At 35.9% G+C, this 14,615-nt stretch overlaps 1 pseudogene; it reads left to right on the top strand.

Moving 5' to 3' along the window:
* Positions 1–6,769: 6,769 nt before the first annotated feature.
* Positions 6,770–7,460, top strand: LOC149252118 (heat shock 70 kDa protein 17 pseudogene; annotated as a pseudogene).
* Positions 7,461–14,615: the final 7,155 nt, after the last annotated feature.

Here is a 14,615-nt window from a genome sequence, read left to right as displayed (position 1 = left end):
TTTTAGAGATGTTTTTCACATGATATTCAATGCAAAACATGTCATAAGTGTGTTCATCATAAGCAACATGGAAAAATCTTTCCAACGGTATATCACACTCCCAAAACCAGCTCTCGCATCAGAGGATATGACTGAATGAATGATTGACTCAAAGATATCCCAATGCAGCAATTCATGTATTGAATGATCCAAAGGAAGCTAGGAGATGTCAGTGGTTGGTTATGTGGCTGGATTGTGATAGAGAAGGAGAGAACATAGCAGTTGAGGTCTATTTCTGTGTTGCTAGTCCTCATTTCAATATATGCCGAGCTCGTTTTTCCGCTTTGATTGAATGAGATACCCATGAATCTGCCACTCCTTCACTCTAGAAGACAGTTTTGGCTATGTTTGCACACACTGTGGTCTTATTGGATGAAATATTGAAACAATATTTGAATCCCATTGGTAAAAGGCTCATAAAGCAGCAAAACATTCTAGGCATGTCCCTAACAAGGACTTGAAGACTATTTTAGGGATCAACAACATCGAATCAATTGATTACAAAATCGCAGAGTAGAGAACCCTTGTACTCAGTCTTGTATGGCATCCTTTTCTGAAAAATGCATGAAATCGCACCAGATTGATGGGTTTAACTTCTTGCAAAATAACCTCATAGCTGAAGAGCCTGATAGTTACAATTGCACAACACATCAATACAGGGGATATTCTGATGCAAGGCTTTGCAAATAAGGAAGATGTTTGTGGAACATTGACATCCTACAAAGCTACATTGTACAGCTAATCAAATTCATCTCTGTGGACAAATGGAGAAACTTCCTCAAAACTAATAAATGAGTCAGATCTATTTATGGGTTGTGATCGTGATTCTTTGATATACCTTGGGAAACCTGATGGCCCAACTTGTCACACGGATGTAGAGACTCCGTTCCTCATGTTTTCCTGCCTGTTACCAACTGCTACTCATAAATGAAGCCATTTTAATGCTGATAATTGTTCAGAGAACAAGATCATGGTTAATTGAAACCAAGATAGTGCAAAAGAGTATTAGGAAATTTTAGCAAGGCATGATATAAGAGCACTTGCTATCCAAATTAAGCTTTAAAGCTGATGACTTTGTAATTGTAGTTGTTTGAAGTCAATTTACTTGCCATGCATATGGAGGGAACATGCACTAATAGTTGCACTTCAAACTGGGGTACCTTCCAAATATTATTACTTGGGAAATACAGGTGAGATAAGTCCTCAAGAAAAACACGGTTCACAATGGAAACAATTTTTGCTTGTTTAACGCATCCAAAGAGATTATAGGTGTCCATAGAGATCACAGGTGAAAAAATGTTACCAGTTGTTTCAATGCAATTTTTGTTTTATTCTCCAATTTTGTTTCAATGCAATTGACGAACATATGCTCCAAAAAGTTCCAGGCACGCTAAAGGGAAATGATGACCAAGAGTTGAAGCTCGTCTAAGAATTAGATGGACACGTTATGTGTTGTGTGCGAGATCAAAATGGAAACCGTGTTATCCAGAAGTGTGTTTACAATTTGGAGGTCTAGTTGAGTGACTGATTCTGATCAGTGAGATGTTGGGCTCAATAGATGAAAGCCAAACTTTGCAAGTCAAAGATGTAAGATGGAAGGAAAATCTGGGTGGGAAAACTATGGAAATGTGTCTTGTTGATCATTTTGTAAATGAATTTAATAGGCAAGTTGGGAATGGTATAGATATGTGGAAATCTCCTAAAGCGATGGTGAAGTTGAAGAAACAAATTAAGCACTCTAAATAAATCCTTAGTGCTAATAATGAGGCCCCTCTATCAGTTAAATCAATTTATGAGGATCGTGATTTCAAGAATACCATAACTCGGTAGAAATTTGAAGAGATTTGGGGGGATCTGTTTGAGGAGGCGCTTTTGCCTGTAAAGGAAACTTTTAAGCATTCTGGCTTGAAGGTGGAAGACCTTTATGCTATAGAGTTGATAGGTGGAGTGACTCGCATGCCAAAATTGCAGGCATTGCTCCAAGGATTTCTTAGCAGAAAAGAATTAGATAATCATCTTGATGCTGATGAAGATGTAGTGCTTGGATCAACACTTCATGCTACAAATTTGAGTGATGGAATCAAGCTAACCCACAAGCTAGGAATGGCTGATGATGCAACATATGGAATCATACTCAAATTGAATAGTCCTGATCTAGATAATGAAGAAAGTAATCAACAAGTATTTATCCCACGGATGAAGATAGTAGTATGGATATTTGGTTCTTGAGCTTAAGTATTTAGTTTGGTAATGCTTGGTGGGTTAATGCACCTTACAAGGTTTGGCTTATCAATGACTGATTACTTCACAGGTAATCTGCAAAAGATCAGTGGAAAATTGAGTAAACAAGAAACAAAGGGGCTAGGGGCGCTATGTGTAGAGTCTGTGTATCGAAAAGGGATTCGAAAGAAACTATGGTTGTGAAATTTTGTTCTACTGGAGAGAGTAAAATGTCAGCCACATTGTTTGTTACTTATTGCAGGTTACTTTGTGTTTGTCTAATACTATTGCAAGAGGGAGAGTGGGCATTGTATTGCTTTTTTTTAAGACTCATTGTGTATCTTCCTTTTCTACTTGGATGTAGTAGATCATGATAGTCCAGAAAAATTGAAAGCCACCCTCTGGACTGTAAATGAAGGAGTTACAAGCTGGTTTCGATGAAGTCTATGAAGAGATGGGGCAACATAAGGATACACTTGTTATATATTGTCCTCGCATTCTTTCTAATAACATATGTGTTCCTGGGTGTAGTCCATAAAAGTCAGGCCTCAAAGAGGAAGATAGATGGGGCATTTTGGCCTTGAATTTATGCTTTAGTTGATGCTTGTCCATTGGAATATCTGCAACAATTTCATGCGGTTCTGGGTGAAGGTCCTCATCGCAGTGCATTTCAGGCACTAAGATTTGATTATGAAGGACATTTTAGGTACACAGGGAGAATTTTCATTCATTATTAGTATCACTAGGAGAAATAAGCCGAAATTTTTTCTAAAGGCCGAGGTTAATCTGTTCATGAGTACAATAGCTTGGATAACAAAGTATCCTAAAACTGAGATTCCTTGACATGTTTCAGAGATCTCATGAGTAATAAAGAGGCATGTGGCATTATTCGAATTGTTCTAGGAACCAAGGGCAAATTTTTTATCCATGAAATTAGAAGTGCTGAGTTTTTGAAGGGGATAGATGGCAGCGTCCAAATTTTCCAATGGACAGGTGGCAGATTTTGTGGGTTTGAAATCAACAACTGTTAAAACATTCCAGATTTCCAACAATGACACCTTCAGTAGTTCCAGTTCAAAAGATTGCAACAAATCTATTTTGATGAGATCTAATTAAATTATTTAGTTATGATTTTAATTTATGTAATTTGACCGTAACACATATTTGGTTTTCTTTTTAATTTTAATTATTTTGATTCCTATGTTTAGGAAATAAAAATTAATATGTAATAGGGTATACATAAGATAATTTTTTAGATGTAAGGGTTCGATTTTTGTAGTAGGGAGAGGCTGCTTGGGACTATGTAAAGTTTTTCTTGAATATTATTTTAATAAAGTAGTTTTTTCCCTTTAGACCTAGGATCCATCAGGGTGTTTAATGTCTAGTATGTTTTTCTTGTAATTCACTTACATATTTTTTTTTCTACCTTGTTACAACATTATCTAAGAGATGTATTAGGAATTCATCTACACATGATGCTCCTTTCATGATGATTTTGTTGTTAAATGTAGTGGTTGTCTTTGCAGAATCCATACTCTATTAGATGGTCTGTTGAGTAACCCTGTGTTTCTCTTTCGTCTAACGTTGCTACTATAGATCCATCCCCTCTTTGATGCCTACAGGGCAGCAGGCTTTCTCCCCTATTCTTCTCACGTTTGCAATATTTTATCTGGCTAAACATTTCACTTACTTTGCCCCAAGTTTGACGGCAAAAACTGGCATCAACTCCATAGCCCAATGGTCCTTTCTCTTGTTGTTTTCGACCCAAAAACCATTCAAACAAATCCTCGCACTCCATAGCTAGCCTAAGATTTAGTTATCACAACCACATTCTGTTGGCAAAGAGAGAGCCCTCTCTGGTCTAGCAGGGCTAGATGCCAGATCGAAAGCTTGGTCTGTGGTTACCTCGGAATTGCCTCTTCTCAACCTTGAGGTTCATTCTAAGTGCTAACATATTGGCGTCATTGCCAGGGACGAGGTGACAGATCTTCTCCGAGAAAGATCGTTCAAGTTGCAGATCTGGTTGCTGATGGTGGACAACAGTCAGACACATATGAAGGCTGAAATCATCTACCTGACGACTCCATTGTTCAAGATCCCAAGCTTCAAAGTTTCAAAGCGACTTCACTACCAACGAATCCAGAATCCAAATTTCAAAACATTGATGGTAATCACCGATGACAGGGTATGTGGAAAATCTGTTATCTAGTGAAATTTTATTGACTTTAAGGGATGAGTTAGCAAAATTTCATATTGATTAGAATTTCTCAACATAAGTGTTTCTTTGTTTGAAATCCAACCGACTCACACCTAAAAGTAAATATTGTTTTCTTGGCTTAGTTGCTGAAAGATTAGAAAATAAAATTGAACTATTGGATGTTCAAATTAAATCACATGAATTCCAAGATCCCAAAAAGTTCTTGGAAACTCTCCCTCCTTCAAAACAAGAAACAATAGGGTTGTTCGTGGATGTTTGCATTGACAGTTTGCAGTTGGAGGCATGTTATGAGGAGTTATGGCAGCAAACAGAGTTTGGTTTCTTCGATCCTATTGTTGCATATATGGAGTACCTTTTCAATTTGAATGATAAGTCAGATTGTATTTTACACAACTAGACTCATTTCGTGCATGTATGGCTATCAACATTTCCAGTTGTGTCCTGGTTCAGGAACTTCCAAGCAACATCCTTGTTACAGTTACTTGACTGGTTGATCTGGATTACAACATCACTTGATCTATTGATTTTGCTACAAAATAGGGTAGGTTTGTGCATAAATAAGCTGCCCAAGGCAGCACTTTGCTTCTGATATTTGTTTATGTATAGGTTGCAGTGTATCTATGTTTTTGGTTGGTATAAGTTGTTCAGGTTTGCAATTTTTTGTGACCGTATTGCCCAATGGATGAGGCATTTGGTCTACAATGTTCTTGACACCTCCAAGGAGCTACCATCCCCAATAAGGCCAATGTCATAAGTGTGTTCATCAGAAACATCTTGGGAAAATCTTTCCAATAGTATATCACACTCCCAAAACCGGCTCCGGGATCAGAAGATATGACCGAATGAATGATTCACTCAAAGATCTCCCAGTGCAGCAGTTCATGTATTGAATGATCCAGAGGAAGCTAGGAGATGTCAAGTGGCTGGTTATGTGGCTGGATTGTGATAGAGAAGGATAGAACATGGCAGTTGAGGTCTATTTCCATGCTACTAATCCTCATCTCAATATATGTTGAGCTCATTTTTCTACTTTGATTGAATGAGATACCCATGAATCTGCCACTCCTTCACTCTAGAAGACGGTTTTGGCTATGAATGCACACACTGTGGTCATATTGGATGAAATATTGAAGCAATATTTGAATCCCATTGGTAAAAGGCTCGTAAAGCAGCAAAACATTCTAGGCATGCCCCTAACAAGGACTTGGAGACTATTTTATGGATCAACAACACCGAATCAATTGATTACAAAATTGTAGAGCAGAGAACCCTTGTACTCCATCTTGTATTGCATCCTTGTCTGAAAAATGCATGAAATCGCACCAGATTGATGGGTTTAACTTCTTGTAAAATAACTTCATATCTGCAGAGCCTGGTAGTTACAATTGCACAACACATTGATACAGGGGCTATTTTGATGCAAGGATTTTCAAATAGGGAAGTTGTTCGTGGAACATTGACATCCTACAAAGCTAGATTCTACAGCTAATCAAATTCATCTATGTGGACAAACGGAGAAACTTCTTCAAAATTCATAAATGAGTCAGATTTATTTATGGGTTATGATCATGATTCTTTGATATACCTTGGGAAACCTGATGGCCCAACTTGTCACACGGATGTAGAGACTCTGTTCCTCATGTTTTCTTGCCTGTTACCAACTACTACTCATAAATGAAGCCATTTTAATGCTGATAATTGTTCAGAGAAAAAGATTATGGTTAATTTAAACCAAGATAGTGCAAAAGAGTATCAGGAAATTTTAGCAAGGCATGATATAAGAGGACTTTCTATCCAAATTAAGCTTCAAAGCTGATGATTTTGTAATTGTAGTTGTTAGAAGTCAATTTACTTGCCATGCATATGGAGGGAACATGCAATAATAGTTGCACTTCAAACTGGGGTACCTTCCAAATATTATTACTTAGGAAATACATGTGAGATAAGTCTTAAAGAAAAACATGGTTCACATTGGAAACAATTGTTTCTTGTTTAATGCATCCAAATAGATTACAGGTGTCCATAGAGATCATAGGTGAAAAAATGTTTCCGGTTGTTTCAACGCAATTTTTGTTTTATGCTCCAATTTTGTTTCAACGAAATTAGTGAACATATGCTCCAAAAATTTCCAGGTACGTTAAAGGGAAACGATGACCAACAGTTGAAGCTCGTCTAGGAATTAGATGGACATGTTATGCACTGTGTGCGAGATCAAAATGGAAACCATGTTATCCAGAAGTGTGTTTACGATTTAGAGGTCCAGCTGAGCGACTAATTCTGACCAGTGAGATGATGGGCTCAATAGATGAAAGCCAAACATTGCAGGTCAAAGATGTAAGATGGAAGGCAAATCTTGGTGGGAAAACTATGGAAATGCGTCTTGTTGAGAATTTTGTAGATGAATTTAATAGGCAAGTTGGGAATGGTATAGATGTGCAGAAATCTCCTAAAGCGATGGCAAAGTTGAAGAAACAAATTAAGCGCACCAAAGAAATCCTTAGTGCTAATAATGAGGCCCCTCTATCAGTTGAATCAATTTATGAGGATTGTGATTTCAGGAATACCATAACTTGGCAGAAATTTGAAGAGCTTTTGGGGGGATCTATTTGAGGAGGCGCTTTTGCCTGTAAAGGAAATTTTTAAGCATTCTGGCTTGAAGGTGGAAGACCTTTATGCTGTAGAGTTGATAGGTGGAGCGACTCGCATGCCAAAATTGCAGGCATTGCTCCAAGAATTTCTTGGCAGAAAAGAATTAGATAAGCATCTTGATGCTGATGAAGCTGTAGTGCTCGGATCAGCACTTCATGCTGCAAATTTGAGTGATGGAATCAAGCTAACCCGCAAGCTAGGAATGGTTGATGATGCAACATATGGCATCATGCTCGAATTGAATAGTCCTAATCTATATAATGAAGAAAGTAATCAACAAGTATTTATCCCACGGATGAAAATAGTAGTATGGCTATTTGGTTCTGGAGCTTAGGTATTCAATATGGTAATGCTTGGTGGGTTAATGCACCTTACAAGGTCTGGCATATCAATGACTGATTACTTCATGGGTAATCTGCGAAAGATTAGTGGAAACTTGAGTAAACAGGATACAAAGAGGCTAGGGCGCTACACGTAGCCCTTTGGTGCTGCGCGTAGACTCTGTGTACCAAAAAGGGATTCGAAAGCAACTATGGTTGTGAAATATTGTTTTGCTGCAGAGAGTAACATTTCAGTCGCATTGTTTGTTACTTGTTGCAAGTTACTTTGTGTTTGTCTAAGACTATTGCAAGAGGGAGAGTGGGCATTGTATTGCTTTTCTTTAAGACTCATTGTGTATCTTCCTTTTCTGCTTGGATGTAGTAGATCATGATAGGCCAGAAAAAATGAAAGCAACCCTCTGGACTATAAATGAAGGAGTTACAAGCTGGTTTCGATGAAGTCTATGAAGAGATGGGGCAACATAAGGAAACACTTGGTATATATTGTCCTCACATTCTTCTTGATTACATATGTGTTCTGTCTAGGTGTGGTCCATAAAATGCAGGCTTCAAAGAGGGAGATAGATGGGGCATTTTAGCCTTGAATGTATGCTTTAGTTGATGCTTGTCCATTCGAAGATCTTCAACAATGTCATGCAGTTCTGGGTGAAGGTCCCCATCAGAGTGCATTTCAGGCACTAAGATTTGATTATGAAGGACATTTTAGGTACATAGGGAGAATTTTCATTCATTGTTAGTATCACTGAGAGAAATAAGCTGAGATTTTTTCTAAAGGCCGAGGTTAATCTGTTCATGTGAACAACAGCTTGGATAACAAAGTATCCTAAAATTGAGATTCCTTGACATGTTTTAGAGATTTCATGAGTAATAAAGAGGCATGTGGCATTATTCAATTTTTCCTAGGAACTGATGAAAAATGTTTTAGCCATGAAATCAAGAGTGTTGAGTTTTTGAAGGGGATAAATGGCAGCGTTCAAATTTTCCAATGGACAGGTGGCAGAGTTTGTGGGCTTGAAATCAACAACTGTTAAAACATTCCAGATTTCTAGCGATGACACCTTCAACAGTTCGAGTTCAAAATATTGTAGCAAATCTATTTTGATGAGATATAATTAAATTATTTCATTATGATTTTAATTTATGTAATTCGATTGCAACACATATTTGGTTTGCTTTTTAATTTTAATTATTTTGATTCCTATGTTTAGGAAATAAAAATTAATATGTAATAAGGTATATATAGGATAATTTTTGAGATGTAAGGGTTCGATTTTTGTAGTAGAAAGAGGTTGCTTGGGACTGTGTAAATTTTTTCTTGAATATTATTTTAGTAAAGCAGTTTCTGCCCTTTAGACCTGCGATCCATCAAGGTGTTTAATGTCTAGTATGTTTGTCGTGTAATTCACTTACATATTTTGTTTTTTCTACCTTGTTACAACATTATCTAAGAGATGTGTTAGGAATTCATCTACACACGATGCTCCTTTCATGATGATTTTGTTGTTAAATGTAGCAGTTGTCTTTGCAAAATCCATCCTCTGTTAGATGGTCTGTTGAGTAACCCTCTGTTTCACTTTCATCTAACACTACTACTGTAGATCCATCCTTTGTTTGATGCCTACAAGGCAGCGGGATTTCTCCCCTATTCTTCTCACATTTGCAATATTTTATCTAGCTGAACATTGCACTTACTTTGCCCCAAGTTTTCCGGCAGAAACTAGCATCGACTCCATAGCCCAATGGTCCTTTCTCTTGTTGTTTTCGACCCAAAAACCTTTCAAACAAATCCTCACACTCCATAGCTAGCCTAAGATTCAGTTATCACAGCCACATTTTGTTGGCAAAGAGAGAGACCTCTCTGGTCTGGCAAGGCTAGATGCCAGATCGAAAGCTTGGTTTGCGGTTACCTCGGAAATGCCTCTTCTCAGCCTTGAGGTTCATTTTGAGTGCTAACAGTATCAACCCTTCGATGACACAAATTACCTCATTTCTTGAATATCATTAATTGGCCACACTGACTCACCTAACCTCTTTATCTCAACCTTGTAACCTTGGCTCTCCTCCATTGCCTAACATTTCCAATTAGTCCTAAATTGGAAAAATAACATATATATACTTCCTACCTGCCCCTTACAATCTACCTTTCTTATTTGGAAATGGAACTTAATATGCCAATTACTCCTCCATTACGATGAGAGTCTCGACCTTTGCACACCAGCTTGCACTCATCCATGTGCTTTCAGGGGGTATTCAGTGTGTTCCTCTTTCATGTTTAGTAATTGCTATCATTCATTTTCTGAAGTCTCTAAGAGAAGCTAAAGGAGACAAGGGTTGGGACTATACTGTGACTCCTCAAGTACACTATTTGAGAGGTACATCTATGACAAAATTTCTCACCCTCGCTTTTAATAAATTTGTGTTTGCATTGAGTCCTTACACTCTATACCAAAACGCCCATTTTCTTTTTTGATAATTTCTTTCATGTATTGCATGGCTTCCTTGTGGGTACTCCTCCTCACCTGTGTTCAAATACTTTTACGGGCATTATGATTTTTTCTTTCTAGTTTTCATATAAACCCCTACTCTACAATATGAAATTTACTCACATGCAATGATAGGAGAATATATGTTAAGTTTTACTCAACTTTAATCTTCCTAGCCCTCATATTTGAATTTTCTATTGCACTCAATGTGAGCCCTTAAGGCTGAAGCATCAGACACATAAGCACCTGCAAGTATGGTTTTTCAAAGCCAAAGTTTTTATTTTATGTTGATGATTCCATGGGTCTCAAAATCCCAATTTGTTTTTTTCACATATCTTTCTATGAGTTTCAACATGTTCAAAGATTTATACTATAATGAAAAAATTGCATTGTACATAGAGCATACTTACTATGTTTTTTTTTTAAATGTTAACAAAAGTTTTGATGTGTATTTCCAATTATTCCCTTCATCTTTAGCTAAACACTTACATATAACCCTACATTAGTTAAACCTTAAATTATTTTTCATTAAAACCTCACGAAATATTAGTTATATTTATGTCAATGGGAGCCTTCGAGTCTGGGGTTTTGGGTACAAAGTTGTGTGACAATTGTTAGGAGCACCATAAATTCCAATTTTTTCTATGTGACCAAAGGCAAGCCTATTCCCTTCATGCTTCTTCCTCAACCAAAGGTATTTAAGTACGTCTTTTTAGTTATTATTTCCATCAATAAAAAGAGAGGAATTTTGTTCCACAATTTGTTTGTTCCTAAAATAATAGTTCGTGACTCCATCTTTACAACATTATTTATTGTAATTGTCTCGACCCCCAACAAAACATTCATTGCAAGGCTACTCTATTAATACATAAATTCGAGTGAGACTCCATTTTATTCTATATTCTCTTATCCCTTTTTCTTTATATATTTTTTTATTTGTGTTCCTTTGGTCTATTTTCACATTATCGAATGAAGTGTCACACTGTTATATGATATATATTATAAAAAATGGAAATGGAAATTGTTCTTTGTAATGTATGCATGCCTCTACAAATTATCAATGAACCCTAAACAATTGTTATTTTTCTTCTCTTCATAATTTTAAATAGAATTATACTTATAGGTTAGCCTTGTCGATCTATCGTGTGATTTTTTCCCTTTCTTACAATTGTTTTCCCTATTTGTTTTGAATCATGCAATTATGAATTTATTAATGTTGGAGTACACTTTTTCATCATAACTGGAAAGTAATTTAATTTTTGTGTCATAGTATGAGTTTCTTTAACAAAAATAGGGGTATATGACAAGGAAAAAAGGACATGAACTTGGGATAAGAAGAGAAAGGAGGCCTTGGGTGTCAATTCACTTTGATGGAGATTCAAAAGAAATTAGGCAATTTCTTTAGACTATCATAATGAACCTTACAAGTCAACCTATTTCCCAACCTATGGTTCAACCTCAACAACCCCCTGTTCATCATGTACAAATCATTTGCACCCCTATGCCACCACACATGTCTGCCCATCTTGTTGTTCAACATAACAGTGGTTGGAAGAGCACAATTCCAACACAACCTTTGTGCTATGTTCAAGGTTGGCCTATTGTTCCATTGCCCCCTCCTCCTCAAGAAAACATATCTCATCACTTTCAGTCTGCTACTTCACGCATTATACATTCCAAACAAGAAACACCTCATCCCTCTACACCTACTAGTCAACCTCTCCAATCTACTGTCAAAGTTTCAAAGCAACCTAATATAATTGCCAAACAAGTTTCTCAATTTTCTAGGTATGCAGTCACTCCTCAACCTGTCGCAACTGATAAAAGACAAAAGGCCCAAGTTACTCTATTTGATTCTTCACATTGTTTCTCCCACTTTCTGACATCTCACCCTCACCTAGAAGAGCAACAAGTTGAAATTGCTCCATCCCACAGGTTGAAGTGATGGATAACAGAAGATTTTAGTATCATATTGATGCACAATTTGACGTTACTTGTTTTTTGCTACTATTTACTTGATATACTCTAGTTTACATTGACATGTGGCATTTTTGGTATATTTATATGGATATTTTACACCACCTACTATGTGATGGTTTTTGGGAGGGTTATATGATGCATATGATATATTATTTTGATGAATATTATGGAGTATATATTGTTATACATGGATCATGATCATGTGGAGAAACAAGGGGTCATTTGGATTGGGAGGCACAAGAAAATTTTTAATTGCAAGGTAATAATGGTTATTTCCAGCATTCATATGTCAAGGAGATGATATTTATATGGGACTATACATTGTTGTTTTATGACAATTATTCAAGCATACATTTGCATGTCCAATGATGTTTCTCCTTGGTTACGTTATTTCATGATAACATGGTTATTTTACATATTATTATATGGAATCCATACTTTATAACATTTATATTATTGTGATTTAAAATTCATATTAAATGAATTTTATTATGGAGCAAGGGGGGTCCCACCTACTTGAAAAATCAAACAAAAATTCTAAAATTACATTTATTTAATTGTACCTTTAGAACCCCACCCTCAACCTCTAATCAAAGTTAGATTAGAGGACCTGTTATCATTAATTACCTAAGTGGTTCAACTGTTCTAACCACTTTCATGAAGTATAAAAGAGGGAGATGGCTATGAAGGCAAGGGAGAGATTTATTCTTTGAGAGGTATGAACTAAGTTATTGGTTGCCATTATTCCTCTTGATTACAATTCTCTGTGAGTTACAAGAAGTTGAAGCTATAGGTGACAGTAGATCACTTTCGAAGGAAAGACATTGTTCACGAGGAACTTCGCTCATCTATTAGACACATTATTTTAGGTAACTTATTTTTTTGATATTACTCTTGTTGTTTGAAGGTCTATTGTTTTATATGATCAGTGCTAACAACCATCAATTTTGCAGAGAAATAGATTGTTTACCATTATATAAAAGCATTCGAAGGTTTTTTTAAAGTTGTTTCATTATTTTATTTTATTTCTTGAATTTTTGTATATGTTTTGAACATTGGGGATTTTTAGAATTTGAATTGGTAAATGGTTCTTCACAGGGACCTTCCTTTATGATTTTACTGTACTCACAAAACTATTTATTAGTGAAATCAATCTGTTTTTTCTAAATTGTTTTTGCATACTTATCACAAGATTTTATATTTTTTGACAATTTTTATCTTATTTAATTGTGAATTAATGTAGTTGAAGCTCTACAACTTTTGGGACCGTAAAAAGTCTTGAAACAATGATTAGTTTGTTTCTATATATGTCTGAATTTTTAATTTATATATGCATATCTTAATGCATTTATTTATATTCCTTCATTTTATGAAGTTTCAGGCATTTTGTTGTAGATTTTGTATACTAATTTTGTTTTCTACTCGAACATTTTGTAAATAATCATTTTAAAATTAAACAAAATTGTAAATTCTCCTTTAATTCATTTCATCGTAGCACATAAAAATCTAGGCACTCTAGTCCCACTATCTCACTTGCCCTAGCCCTAATGAGATTCTTAGGAGGAGGTTAAGAAAAGTATACAACATTTCTTTGATTAACAATCTTTTGGCAACCATACTGCGGAATGACTCATTTCACAATCATTTGTATATATTTTTGAATTAATTACTATTTAATCTTTAAAACAACCTAATCTTTGTTTTTGGATTTTTGATCAAACAAATTTCGCTCATTCCTTGATTCGATTGTACAAAATTACATTTCTAACAAAGAGTGTGCAAGGAAGTGGGCTATAATTTCCCAAAATATTGAATTAGAAGAATGAATGAAAGCTTTGTGAAGATGAATCCATCAATGTGAGAACCCTAATAATTTGTAATCTTTGATCAAAATCATCTCATAATCAGTGGGTGTCTTAGTTTACCATGATTAATGATCATCCGTTCTAATCAACAAAATGGTATTATTCCTCAGTTGATTGATCAAATAAATATTTCTAATTCATTACTCAATTATATCTTTAAAAAAACATCTAATATCCAACAAATGAACCATGATTGGTCTATAATTGCTTATGAAATTGACATGGCCAATGAACAAGAAGCCTTAATTAACTAACAACGTGAACGTGAATGCCAACGCATACACGCCCCTCACCAATAATTTTCATATAAATAATGAGCCTCTGTCTTGAAGAAGACTTAGAGGTGATAGTCTTGAATATACATCCATAAATGAAATTCAAAGATGTAAAATCATCTTAGAAGTTGAAGCTAGGTGCCGATTCTTAAAAAGTTTAACCACTTCTTCTAGGGCTACCTCTCCCGCGAAGCATGTAATTTCTGGAACTCAGGCTCAACCTTCTTCCAGAACTCACGGGTCCACAACCTTTAGGTCTTCCTCATCAGGTTCAGGCTCAATCGCCACTCCCACTATTTTGGTTGGATCAATATATTCATCCTTCATTCCTCATCAGTCAACCATTAACCCTGCGAAATTCGTCTCTAGGTATGGCTTGTTTCAATTCGAAGAGGACATTAATAATTCCACTTCACATGTGAAATAACCTCTTAACTTGGCACAAACCAATGCACCTCTTCAAAAATTCAAATACCACTTGCCTAAATCCTCCACTGATAGAACCATCACTGCAAATGAAAATTAAATTGTGTTCTATGATGCCT

Source organism: Pinus tabuliformis, chromosome 7 (genome assembly GCF_031772625.1).
Source record: "Pinus tabuliformis cultivar Carrire ecotype Pingquan chromosome 7, CPIR1, whole genome shotgun sequence".
Classification (NCBI taxonomy): domain Eukaryota; kingdom Viridiplantae; phylum Streptophyta; class Pinopsida; order Pinales; family Pinaceae; genus Pinus; species Pinus tabuliformis.
Note: the sequence above shows the minus strand (reverse complement) of the source record. Positions and strands in the feature narration are given on the sequence as shown.